At 39.4% G+C, this 14,097-nt stretch overlaps 1 long non-coding RNA gene across 2 annotated transcripts in view; it reads right to left on the bottom strand.

Annotated features, from left to right (window-relative positions):
- The window catches only part of LOC138184152 (uncharacterized), a 171,829-nt gene that overhangs the window by 3,950 nt on the left and 153,782 nt on the right, over positions 1 to 14,097 (bottom strand). The gene's annotated exons all lie outside the window — the stretch shown is intronic.

Genomic DNA, 14,097 nt, shown 5'->3' with positions numbered 1-14,097 from the left:
TTATATCGGTTACGGGGTGAATGCAAATTCGGGAAGTTGCGAATAGGAAGTTTAGAATTCCAAGTTCACAGACTTTGAAGTTTCCAATTTTTAAGCGAGAGTATATCGCAGTTAGGATTGTTTGAGGATTCAGATGAGATCTTGATTGACACTGTTGAGGGCTGTACGTAGAAGAAAACTTGAAAAGATTGGAAATTACATATTTCCTTTGAACGTCTATTACTGCGTTCGAATTTTGGAATCAACGTTCGCTTGTTCTCAACGTAATGTCCACTCGACTACCTTTTTACAGATTATACATATTGTACAATTAATCTTGCACAGAAATACCTTTAAAATTGTTATCCTCCCTTCGTTACAATCTACCACCAACTTTCAAATCTTTTTACGCTATTTCCCCCATCGTCGAATTTTCCAAATCCTTTACATTTCAGAGAAAGATCCCCAATAATCTTCTCTCTTTCTCTTTTCAAATTGCACAACAGCCAATATCAAGTCGAAGAATCTATAATCGCACAAAGGCTAAAGCTTACCTACAATTTCACTGTTCCGCTTTAACGACTAAAATGCAGTCTCCGAAAGCGATTCGTGAGTTTCGTCGAATTCCACGTTTGACGAGACAACGGACGAAGGAATTTTAACAGCCGCTGAAAACACGTTTAACGCGATTTTACGCCGTTCAACCTTCCAGTGCTCGGCTCACGGTCGAAACGTCCATCGCGTCGGAATGTTAACAATCTTCTAACTACCGCCGGTTTTATACAATTCCATTATTGTTGAAACGTAGCTGAGGGCCATTTTATCAGAGGATATTGCGCGATTTCGCGTGTTTCTCCCCGTTAACGGAACCTTTCCAGACATTATCCACTTTTGTATTCGTACGACGTGGCGGCCATCAGGACCGTTTTACTGCTCGAAACGCACACGCTAAACGATCGTTTAGCTACGCGGCCTCCGCCAATTACATTATCTTCCTGTTATTAGAATATTCCACAGGGCCCAGGGTAATTTTAATGGCCACCTAATATCTGTGATCAACGAGGCTGTCGTTATTCTATTCGTCGGTCGTACGACGCTAGTTTTTCCATTCGATCGTTTTCACCCGATAGTAATCGCTCCTCATTTCCAGCTCGTTCCCGCTTGTTTCTCGTTGTCATTACGTTTGTTGCCGCAGGACCTTCCCTGTATCTTAACTATTTTTAACCAATTACGAGGAAATAGTGGAAAACGTGCGCGCGTATTCTACCGCGGCCACTTCCTGTTCTGAATTATCGAAGGATGGATGAAATAGCAGGGTCATTAATAGATATTTATCTGCGGATTTTTACGCATTCGCGGGAAATTTGAAGGTGGAAAAATGCGCGTATAAATATATACTTTGTTGTCTTGCCTCTTGGTCTTGAGAGGGTTGCGAAAGAACCAACGCGTGCCTTTCTTGCGATATTTATGATATTTTTCAAGATACCGAGCTGGCAAAATTCAGTAGGCGTTTTCATGTCGGGAACTTTCAAGGCGGAAGCTCTCAGAATTGAAATTCTAAAAGTCGGAGCGTTTAACTTAGAATTCCGCTAGTTAGAAATTTTTAAGCTTGTGTTTCTGTCACTTAGGATTCTCGCAGTTTCGCATCTTTCGACGTCCGGGCTTTTATAGTTCGCTATTCTTGCACGACCTGTATAGGAATCTCCGAAGTTTTCAGCTTTGGTAATTCAAGATCTGGATAACTTTTAAGTAAACATCCTTTAAGGCAGAATCTTCGGAATCTGAGCTCACAAACTCGGGATATTTGTAGCTAGATTTTTCTAAAATCTGATTTAGAAATCAGAACAATTCCTGTTGAAGTAGCTACTTCAAAAAAGCTCTACATCTTTATTTATGTATCCGTGACCTGCAGACCGCTATTACGCAGAAATATTCTAAATAAGGAGAGGTGCATATTATTGTACCCTTGAATACACATTATGTTTTGGGTTGCAAGGTCTAAGAACAAAGGAACTAATAAACAGATTTCTATTTATGTTCCCTGTAGCCTCCAGCCAAAGCTATAAGGTTAACCCTTTTGGCATAAATATATGAACGTGCTCCCTATCATTCCACTGTCTAGTAACACTAAGAGAGTAAGGATCCGAATCAGCATAAACTTATACCATCAATTATTTCAATATACTTTTCTATTACAAATTCATCTACTCGTTCTTCGATCAGTCAACCTCAACCTCAACATTATCAAAATTTTCCCAAAAATTCTAAGGGCAGTGCTCTGTACATCTTGCACCTGTGACGCGAACAAATTCTTCAAAATCCTATTCACCAAACACTCTTTTTAGAAAAAAAAGAAGGAAAAGAAAAACACATTTTCCATGATAGGATCGACGTATATTCCGAAAAAGAAGACCATAGGTCGCCTAACAGAACTTTCCTAATTTCTCTGAGTTATCCGGTAAGAATCTTGGAAGGATCCCGTTTCCAGAGGCACGAAAAGCTAACGGTTCCCGAAACGCGAAAAACCTGGACAGATTTACAACCGGCTACCGAACGCGTGGACCTAAGAAGAGTCAAGAGAGATCTAGATTTGACTACATCCCCAACTGTATTATAGATCTTGCAAGGGAACGTTGATTAACGACGATCTCGATCCAAACGATCTCGAAACGCATAATTCGTTTTCGTTTTTCCATTTCGTTGTTGCCCGTTGGTCCAAGCGGACACCTGCAGACCCAGCGAGACCCGTTATGCTCATCGGACAGAGATTCCGGCTAATAAAGACATAATTCTAGGAGATAGAATCTACAGGGTTCGCGCGAGACCGCGGTGGCCATCTTTACGAGTCGAGTCCGATTCGAGAACAGATCGAATGTCGGCTTTGCTGGTTTCATGCATCTCTTTTTCTTTTTTTTTCTTCTTTTTCCTCCTTTCTTTTCCTCCTCCCTGGAAAAAGCAACGCTTTCCTCGCGGGATTTATGGCCTCGTTAACGCGATCCCGCACTCGCACGATGCTGTACAAGAAATTGATTATTAAACCGCGACCGCGTAGGTGAGTCTTTCTTGATCATTCTTTCCTTTCGTACAGGCTTCTCGTACAGTGTAATTCTATATCTACGGGAATGCAGACACGTTTCCTCGATTGTTCGATGGCCTGTGGCGGAAACGCGTTTAAGCGATTAAGGGCGTACCGTGTTTTTGCAGGGGATGTTGTCGAACTCTTGTCGTCAAATTTCTTACTTTCTGAATTTCTCTATTCAGACAATGTTTCTCGATTATACGTAGATAATTTTTCGGCCGTGTTTGCGCAATGATTTATCGAATATCGATATCAGTGAATTAGCAAGTTGTATTACGAGTTCTAATGTCTTGTAATTTTTCATCGAATGGAATAATTAGTCGGATAATTCAACTTATATTTTATAGGAGGACATTCGTTTTATATATTATCGAATTTATCGCTGCTATGAAAAGATATTTATTAACATCGGTAGATAGTAATTTCTAACTGGTGTCTTGTAAGATCTCACCAGTAAATTTTGTTCAGTTGTGCGAAGGAATCTTGATAATGAAATATTTAAAAAATGTGAGAGTTAGAAGAAAAGAGTGTATTAATAGTTGTACTCCGAAGATAATGTAATTTATTTTTTCAGAAATAAAATAATAATAATAACGATAAATAGAGAAAACAAAAAAAGGTATTCGTCATGTAGATTGGAATAGATTGATCTTTCGGTTCATATCGATGATGGTTTTGGTGGTAGATGGATTGTTATTGGAGATCGTCCATTTCTTTGGCTAAATAAAGAAATACGGAAGAATTTCGAAGAGAATGATGTGAGAATGTTGTTGGAATGGATTAGGTTATATAACGGAAATCCAAGATGTGTCTGTGCAGTAGGGAAAATGTTTGAAATATATACGATTTATCTTGGTCTTTTTTCAGAAGAGTTTAATAGATTCAAACTATTTCTTTAGGATTGCGATCATAAATTTTTGCACCATACCTTTCAAAAGTGAAGCTTTATAAATGCCTACAAATAAAAAACGTTTTACTAGAATTAGATCTTACGAATGCCAGGAAACTTTTCGCTGTTGAAAAGATAAGACGAATCAGATTTTAAGTGAACTTTCTTACAAAGAGAATTTACGAAGCAATTTTCTAAATCATTTTACGAACTTACTAAACTTTCTCATTGACTATTTTTTAAAATCGTATCTTATGTATACAACCTTTGTTGACAAACGATATTCAAACCACGATATTCCCAACAAATCTTCGGATTATTCAAAAAATTCGGAAGTCTGCTTTGCTTTAACTCAAACTTATTTAAAGCCAAGAAAGGGCCTGCAGAGAAACAGATGAAAACGTTAGTCACGCGAAAGACAAGATTAAATATCTCAAATTTCAAAGTACAATTTTTCCACTCCTTAAACCGCGATCCTTTCAACGCATTTATTGGAAATCTGACCAAACTTCCATTAAAAAACAAAAAAAAGAAAAAAACAAAACCCGAGAAAGAATAGAAAGAGAAAAAATGGTGTAACGCAAGTGTCAAATTCGAGCTCGTTTGCCGTGACAATTCCGCGCAAATCGCCGCGAAAATCCACCAGGGAGAAAACAACCACGGCCGATGGTCCGCGGTCCAATCGCCCGCAAAATGGCCTCACATTCCGCACGCTAACAACAACTTGATGAAACGATTAAAAGCGTAACGAGGGCGTCGTCCCGCTCTTCCATCCCTTTTCATCTTCATATACCATTTCGCCGCTGATGGCTGTTGTTACGGTAGCGTGTGCATGGACCGCGCAAATTTCCACGCGAGAATTTTCCCGATTCGCATGTATGAACGGTCGCCGTCCCACAGGACGCGTCGCCAGCCTCGTTGACAGAGCGTTCCTCTGGGAACAGCCCTGATAAATCTGTCCAGCCGATGTTAACTGCGATTTCCGTGGACTGCCGCGCGAAAACCCCGCTCGATTATGCGAATTCAACCCTTAGTGGCTCTTTACGAAACTGTCGAGAATTTTAGGGAATTTTATGAAATTTTATGGAAATTTTGGATAAGGTGATTAAGTGATAAGAATCTTTAGAATTTGGGAAACTGCGCGGAAAACTTTTGTTGAAAGAAATTACGTGCATTCACCCTTTACTGCTTCTTTTCTCATCTCTGTGTAACGTTGAAGAATTTTGGCAAAATTTTATGAAATTCCCAGGGAATACTAAATCTTGGTTCTGTTAATTGTTTCGCAAGTGAACATTTTTGAATATTGCTAATTCTCAACTACAGAAATTTCATACTTCCTTTACCTTGCATCTTCTATTTCCTCTAATCTTTCGCCTTTCATTTTCTCCAATCCAGCGGCTTCAATCTGAAACCTTCGCTATTTTCTCAACCCCTTAAAAACACAAAAATAACAAAAACGATCCAAGAATAAGGAAAAAAGGAAAGAATCTAGATTCTGCGGGAAGGATAAATCAAAAGATATCGCGAAGAATTCCAAATCCAGCATCGAATCAACGCAATCACTGTGTCAATGAATCATTGCGGGGAGCCAAATTCCTGCACCAAGACCAAACGCGTTATTATTGTTACAAACAAGCCGGGGTTGCACGCAACCGAACCGCGAGTCATCAAAACCACCCATAACCGTATCCATCGCCACCGCCATTACGCGAAACGAGACGTGAGCGTCGCTCAAAACAGGATGTTAACCCGTCGACTTCCACCGAAAAGCTTTTCCCGTCGTGGCATTAAGATATCGACACGCTAATGTTCGTCCATTAAACGCTTACCAACCGGAAACGATTTAATCGTTCTCAGCCTTAGAAACAAGCTAAACGTGTTCCATCGTTCGTGTAATTCCATCATCTACGTGGTTATCATCGAGGTTGCTCTATAGCATGGAAATCACTCGTCATCGTTGAAGAAAACAATTTTTCCCATCAGGTTCGTTTTCCATCAGGGAGGCAACGTCGATCTCGTCGCCAACCGTCCCGACCGTATTAACATGGCAAACCGTGTGCGGGGGAGACTAGGCGCGATAAATAAACCCCGAGCCCATTGAAGTAAGTGGTTATGTTTTTAACACGTGCTTCAGACTAACAGTTCACCACCCGCGCCCCTTCAGCCCGGTATAAACCACAGGAGAACGCGCTTCGCCATCTCCATAAGCCACGTCTTTCCCAATGGCGTAGCCTGTCAAGATTTTGTATTCCATAATTCTTCGCTATTTTTTCGTCGCATTCTCATGAATTTGTGAGTATTTCTTTGCAGCATCTATTCTATATTCTAGGTTCTTTGGATTTTTGTCGATTTACTGGCTTTGCCAACAGTTTTGGAAGCTTGTGTTTCAGACTTTCGCCAATTTGACAGTTTCCAAATTACACGTACTTAGGTTTCTCAAGATTTTTGTCAATCCGTTAGGTTTGCGAACTTTTCTAGAAGTTTGTCTTTTTTACTTGGCTTCTTTGGCCAATTTTGCAGTTTCTGTATTATATTCGGGTTTCTTAAGATTTTTGCCAATTTTTATCGAGTTCGCGAACACTTTTGCAAGCTTATATTTTATAGGGACATTCGTATTTAACCTTCTTACGGTTTTTCTTAATTTATTGGGCTTGTAGACGTTTGACAAGTTTGTATTCTATGCTTAGATTTTCCGGGATGAAGATTCTGAGGGATTTGCATTTCAGATTCGTCGATGAGTTAGTTTCGATGTTAGACAGATTGTTTTCGATTTGTTGATTTTATGAAAATTCTCAAGAGTTCGCGAGGAATTCGGGGTAGCTAGTACCTTTTGCAAAGCCTCGATAAACGCAGATTGGTGAAGCAGATGCCAATGGATGTTTAAAATATTTTCCAATGAAGAAATTTCAGATCCATTGAAAAATCACGAAAATAGGAAGAATGCCGTAAACCTACAAAATTAATTTACAATTTTTAGGACGACCAAGAGACCTCATGACCAACATCCATAGCCCATTCTCCTGAAGGATCCACCATCGCGTCATTTCCCGGATTACAGGAAGCACTTCTACGCTACTGGTGTCCAAGCAGGGCCACAGAAGTGCTACGCGCGCGAACATCGAGCTGACAACGAAGAGTAAAAGAGACGAGCCAAAGTAAGAACGAAGAAGAAACGCGTATGAAGCGAGAAGAAAATGGAAGAATGGTGAAGGAAGAGGAAGAAAGGGACAAAGAGAGAGGTTCTCTCTCGTCGAGATGGGAGATGCGCCGACATAACCGATAAATAACAACGGCAACGAGCCTGTCAGACCCTTGTTAAACCATCGTGCACACGCTCGCTCAGCCTAGCACGCACGCATTCACGCATTAGAATACGTTTTAACACATCCCTCTCGTTCTTCGTCTTTCCTCCTCGTTTATTCGAGAGAGAAGGGCGTCTAGATGTTTGCCCCTCGGGGGTTGAGACGCCATTGACGAATATTACTACGGTCCTTGGACCGCGAGCAAATGCTAATTAATTCCACTTCTTCGCCGCAATTAGCATCCGCGCTTCGGGATGGGATTGATCGTTCAGCTGGCTGCAACCTTTTTTCAATTGGATTTTTTAAACGTGCGATTTATTTATGGCTTGTGGATGTTGTTTTGGAAGAATCGGGCTAATTGTTCAATAATTTGGAAGCAACGCAGAGCACTCCGCGTGGTTTGGAAAATTGACATGGTTTGTGGATAATGGAAGCGGATATCGTGGATTTTGGAAGAAGCGGATTAGTTATGAAATAATTTGAAAGCAATGGATGCTCTGTATGGTTGGGAAAATTGACAATTTGAATTCTTTCCTTGTTATTAGGCTTCTCACATTTTTCCATATTTTTCAGTGGAGTCTTTGTATGGATTTTTATTGCCAGATTGTATGGTCAACTGGTATCCCAAAAACATATAACTTAAAGTAAAAGAAAGAAAAATGTAAGACATAAGACGCACAACTAATACCATAAATAAAAAGTGTATAGTTTAAAATCGCCCAAAAATTTCAAACGCAAAAGAGAAACCATTTGCAATATGACGAAGCTTCTCGATCAGGGGAAGGACGTTTTTATGGTTCCCGAGCAGACACAGAACGGGTTTCCGTGGTCCCTGTCGATGACTTTGCCTCGAAGATAGGTTCAAGAGGAACGGAGGAGACAGGGATACACGGTATGACGTGCCAAGAGTTGCACTTACGTGGATGCATCTGCCTCCGTTCGCACGAGCCATCATTTTATCCGGTCGACTTAACGCAACGCCCGTTTACGCTGAAGTTACGAGCTCCCTCTCCCCGCCTTTCTCATTCCTCTCCCTCTCGCAACCTCAAGAGGGTCCCGTCTATCTTAAGGGTACGTTTTATGAACTGCACTTTATGAATTTGTCGAAGAGCGCCTCGAGATGGTATCGTTAACGCGCCTCCAGCGTTCCAGCGAACAACCAAATGGAAGAGAGAGAGAGAGAGAGAGAGAGAGAGAGAGAGAGAGAGAGGGAGAGAGAGAGAGAGAGAAAGAGAGTTGGTAGAGGAAGAGGTTCTTTCTTTCTTTTCGCAGAATGGTTCGATGGTAGGTAGCATCTACGGAGTACGAATCTTTGTTTTCTGGACAGAGGCACGCGAAAAGGATGGAGGAAAAATTGTTTATAATTGGGCAGACGAAAATAGATCTTTTTAATGAGCAAGATGGCAGATTTTCGTATAGAATACGGCCGAAACAGTTATAGATATGTTCAGAATAATTTACCATAGCTTTGCTTATGTATTTTTTTAAAAAAGTTGCAGGAGGAATAGCAGAAGATGGTTTTTAAATATTTCTTTTACGTGCCATTTGTTTGGAATTTATTTCTTTTTAGAAATGGTCAAGTTTCTCTAAAGAGCAGTTAAATAATAGAACGTAGACAAAAACAAAATAAAATAGGTTAAACTAAGACAGCTAGAATAAGAACTAGATCAATATAAGTGTCACAAATGTAAAAGAAAATTAGTATCGTTGTACTGTATGGAGTTTATGTGCAGTTGGCAAAGGCACGAATTCAATGAAAGTGAATATAATAATAAAATAAATAACGGAACAGATCTTCGTCTTCTCGTCTAGAGATACGTAGAAAAGGTAAAGAAGGAATTATCGACAATTCGGATATAAATAAACAAAAGATATTTTTAGTGAAAAGAATGCGAATTCCTAATGAATAATACGTCATTTTATCACACACGATATCATCTCGTGCAATTATAAAGACCAATTCTAAAAAAGCTGAGAACGTAATAAAAAGTTAAGAGCATCTAAACTCTTGAGGCACCAGAAAAAGAAGAAATTCGGAAGAAACTTTCTTTCTCAGCCACATGAGTACATATTAAAAAAAGAAAAAAAAAAAAAGAAAATAGAGAACAAAATGTTGGGCACGCGCTTTCCTCCGAATTGGAACCAGCTTTCTTTCGAGGAGTATAAATTAGCGACACGACAACGTTGCTCTCACCCTTATCTGCCGGCTTATTTTCACCAGTGGAGAAAGAAGAGCCTGGCACGCTCTACTCGCGATCGACTTTCGCTGCGCATCTGTCGGTCGCGAGGAAGAGAGGACCGTGTAGCCCTTATCTCGAACACGCCCGTTGTCGAAACACTTAATGTTACCACTCGAACGATCGGGTCGCCTTTGATTTCGGTGGAAACACGGCCGAAGCGAAATCCACGCCGACGGAACACCGTGTTCCCGCCGGTTTGCCCGGCAATTAAATTTCCTCCGACAACGTGCGCCGTTTCTTTTTCGCGGTACTTCGGTCCTTCGTGGAATTTCGCCGGTTCTCTTTGCATCTGACAGAATTTTAACTTTTTAGAAATCTTTCTCAGGGGTTCTTTTAGGTTTGCCTTTTTGCGTTCGTTCGGGATTTCAAGATGTTTGTATGTTTTATGCGACAAGCAGGAGATTTGGAAAGTTTGGGATTGAAATTGCGAAAGGGGTGGTAGTTTAGGGAGCTGACAAGAGGGATGATGCTAGCTGAACTCTCTTGTACAGTCGAATTTATATCATCAGTGAAATATTAGCTTGTAATATAAATTCGTCTTATTTTTATATTTGTTAATATATATTTTGTAATATGCGTATAAAAACGGTACGAATTTATATTACAATTTGATATTTGATGGAAAATCGCAAGTGAGAAGCGTAAAGATAACTTATGATTTTTGTAAATGTACTTAATATTTCGTTGAATCTTTCGACTGTCAAAATAATCAAATGTGGTCAAAATAATACTCACTTCTTTGTAATTCAAACTATTTCGCTTTCATAATTTTATTTGCCATTCTAAATAATAATCGCACATTTATTTCGATCTAACAACCCTTTAATTCCTCAAACTGTCAAATGCAGAAAATTATTTAAACCGTGATCCTTTAAACCATTCATTTACCAATTCGTTTATGTATCTTCTTAGCTTGTGAAAAATTTTACTCCAAATACATACATGCCAATCTTCGCTAACTAATAACACTACTATTCTTCTTGTTACATTAAACTATAATGTAACGTTACTCAGCTTTTAGTCCCCAAGATCGATTCGTTGTTATTTTTCCATTATTTCGCCATTATTACTCCCCATTACTCCAACTGTGCTCCCTCTTCGTCAGGTTCCTTCTACTTAGCCGGCGATATTTTCTTTATTGGCTTTAATGTTATCTACAAGGTTCGCCACCTGGCGCCGATACAAAACGGTGTATCGCTTTCACCGGCCCTCTGAAGGGTTCTGACGGACCCTCCTTGGAATAATATTTTCCCAACACCGAGACCCTGTTTATAGTGTCAACGCAGCAGCGGCGGATTATTCGACTGGCTTCCGGTTGATCTGCGAACGCGTCTATCATCGCGCAAAAATTTCTCTTGTATACGCCATTAGAAGGTTTCGATAGCATCATGAACTTTCGAAGAATTATTTCTAATACTTTTTAAGCATCTTCTTTAAGTATATATTACTCTCGATAATTATACAGAAGTATTGGCGCCTCACCGTTTCGATGATTTTTGAATATGTTGTAGAAATCAACATTTCGAACAACTTTTTCCTATACGCGTACCTCGTTGTAAGATGGTTAGCAGCCAATACTAACGCATACATTAGTGTAGGTTTTAACAGTTATTATTAGGAGGTTTATTAAGAAATCATCAAAATCTGTGAGCTGACAGTATTTTTAAATATATTTAAGTAATTGTCAGCTATTTTTATATTCCAATATATATAATTTCATCCGAGATTTTTGTATCAACCTTTGCGCAGTATGCAAAAGCGTTAATAAAAATCGGAAGAGGAGTATCTGTATAAGAAAAACGGATAAGAAAATTACATTCTATCGCTAGAAATGCTTCAACATGAAGGATTTTCAAAAGAAACGATTCTGATTGTAAAAAGCGAGGATATCGATATGCGTGAAAAATTCGAATTGTTTCCCCGTTTACGAAACACTTTTAGCAATAACCGCGCTATTAATTAAAACACTATTACACGCATTCTGAATCTAGAAACCTGACAAAAACCCGCGCACTCCATCCAAAAACCACGTTTCCAAATATACCGAGGTTCATAAATCCTACCAGACGCGTCTCTAAATCATCCTCCTCCGAACGGTTCTCCTAACAAGCGATTCGATCGAGCTCGTTAATTAAACCTCGGCGAACCTGTCCTCGTTTTCCAAATTCCCTCTGCCATTCGTCACCTGGCACGAAAAGCCCGGCCTCTCGTTTTCTAAAGCTACAGTCCGAATCTTTCCGAAAACCACGCGGTTCGTGGAAAGATAAAAATAAACGAGAAAGTTTGAAAGGGGAGGAAAGAGGGAAATTGGTCGGAATAAGGGGTGGAAGTTTCCACGAACGAAGAAAGATGGCAGAAAGGGGAAAGGGAGAAGATCAATTCCAGGCAATATGTAGAACGATTTCTCTCCGTTTCTGGATACGAGTCGTAACGAGAATTCACGACGCCCCCGCGGTGTATCCTTTATTCCAGCCGACGATTTATCCTCTGTCGGGGGTGCGCGACAAAGGGGGCGAGGGGGTGGACAGAGGGGACAGGCCATCTTCTCGCTCGGAAGAAGGTTTTATTGGGCTTTTTATGGGCCGAATAAACGGTCCCGTTACGCGGATTTGCATGGAACTTGTTCTGTGATTCACCGCCAACCCCGTCTTCTTCCTTGTCATACAGTCGAGGAAAAGGGTGGATTATGGTAACACAACGCTTCTTCCATTGTTTGTTACCAACTTTGTTCGGTGGTTTTAGAGAATCTAGGTATCTTTTTGAGGACGATTGAGAACGTCGGATTCTGTTGTATCGAATTTCTATTATTTTTTACGATAAATAATTGTCATACATTTGACGAGATGGGTGGTTCGTGGCAACAGAACATTTCTTCTATTGTTTGTTGCGGAGTTTGGTGGTTTTAGAAAATTTAGTTATCTTCTTATAGTCGTTAGACTCTGTGGTATCGACTTTCTATTATCTTTTATAATAAATATATTTATGTTCGTGGATGTGTCATGACATATCATTTCAAAGCTGCGAATCATCTACTGCATGTATGATTTTAATCTTTTAACATCTTATATTATAGCATTCACATCCTAATTAACATTTCAATGTGGTATCGATACATGTATCGAGGAGGTAGAAGACCTTCGCTGAGCAATATCGATACATCATACCGACATTATTTTCCTTTTAATATTTCTCTACAATACATAGTGTGTTCTAAGCATCTTTTAAGTAAAACGAAGTAAAAGGAAATTTTTCTCAATGTTTCTCATGGAAAGTAGCAATCGCAGAAACTGTCTGCGTTGAATGTATTAATTTACGTCCAAATAAATTTTTCTTATCATTTAATGATACTTTCATGTGACTATAAAAAGTGAATATTATGAAAATGAAATGAGAAAAAAAATGTCTCATTAAAAGATAAGGATATGTGCGAATACTTTTTATAGCCACTCTGTGTCGTAACGTGAAATTTGTTTAGTAATTGAAGTTTCTATATCGATTAATGTCACTAAATTTTGCTAGAACGTCACCAATTTTGAAACCTTCGGTAGATATAAATATATACGTAAACTGATAAAAGCCCCCCTCCAAGAAAAAACGGACAAGACGAAGAAGAAAAATATGGACAAAGTATTAACCAAGAAACAAGACAGAAAAAAATTATCGCCTGCGTAGCTGATGTAATTATGATGAAACGTTGTGGAATGGCGTATTAGATTATCTATGGTTCCGGTTCACAGGCAGCAAGCTGTGCTTCTTAATTAGTTTATTAACGCTTCGACCGCCTTAAATTACCTAATTAATATCAAGACTCACTCAGATTGTTTTTTCTGCTTGGAATTTCGCAATCGTGGGGCGCGAATCAAAACGTACTTGTTTTTCGTTTGAATTGCGTACAGAAATGGTGTCAATGTCCCTTGATCGACGCCATTTAGGCGATCGAATCTCGAGCACCGTTGATAAATTCTCACGATTCAATTTCCCGATGTTTCTTTTACGAACTTGCAAAAATGGAGTAGCTGTATTAAAAAAAAAAAATGTTTAAAAAGATTTTATAAGAAGCATAAAACGTATAGACGATAAGATTGAGAGTAGCAAATAGATTGGTAATTGATTGAAGCTGATTGGACTGGTCGGAAGATTATGTATATGGGCTATCGAATGATGGAAGCTTTCTTTTACAATGTCTGGCAGCGCGGAATTTGTATAATAAAGTTTGAAAACGCGTATTACAATAAATGGACCGAGTGATTGAATTTGTTTGCAACGTTTGTTGTTAAGCAGGTATACGCTGGAAGCGCAGTTTTGCAAAATAGTTGCACGAGGAAGATCTCGCACGCCGTTTCACGCCGCGCGTTAAGCCCGGTGCACGCTTGCAATTTTCTGCCATAATGTAATCTGATCGTGTACGACGCGGGCCTGGCTGATTTAATATTACATCACGTCGTTTTACGCAAATTCGAACTTCGCGCGAAGATTGGCTAGTTTTGGAGCCACGAGTTAAGCCACGACCACACTTGCGCTATTTGACCATACGGAAATAGAATTATTCAACTTCAAGTTGCAGTGGTATTTATATTTTTTGATACGAAATATTACGACTAGAAAAAT

The sequence above is a fragment of the Bombus flavifrons genome, chromosome 10, assembly GCF_040668555.2.
Source record: "Bombus flavifrons isolate JBK064 chromosome 10, iyBomFlav1_principal, whole genome shotgun sequence".
NCBI classification, from domain to species: domain Eukaryota; kingdom Metazoa; phylum Arthropoda; class Insecta; order Hymenoptera; family Apidae; genus Bombus; species Bombus flavifrons.
The sequence above is the reverse complement of the archived record's forward strand: the minus strand, read 5'-3'. Positions and strand labels throughout refer to the sequence as shown.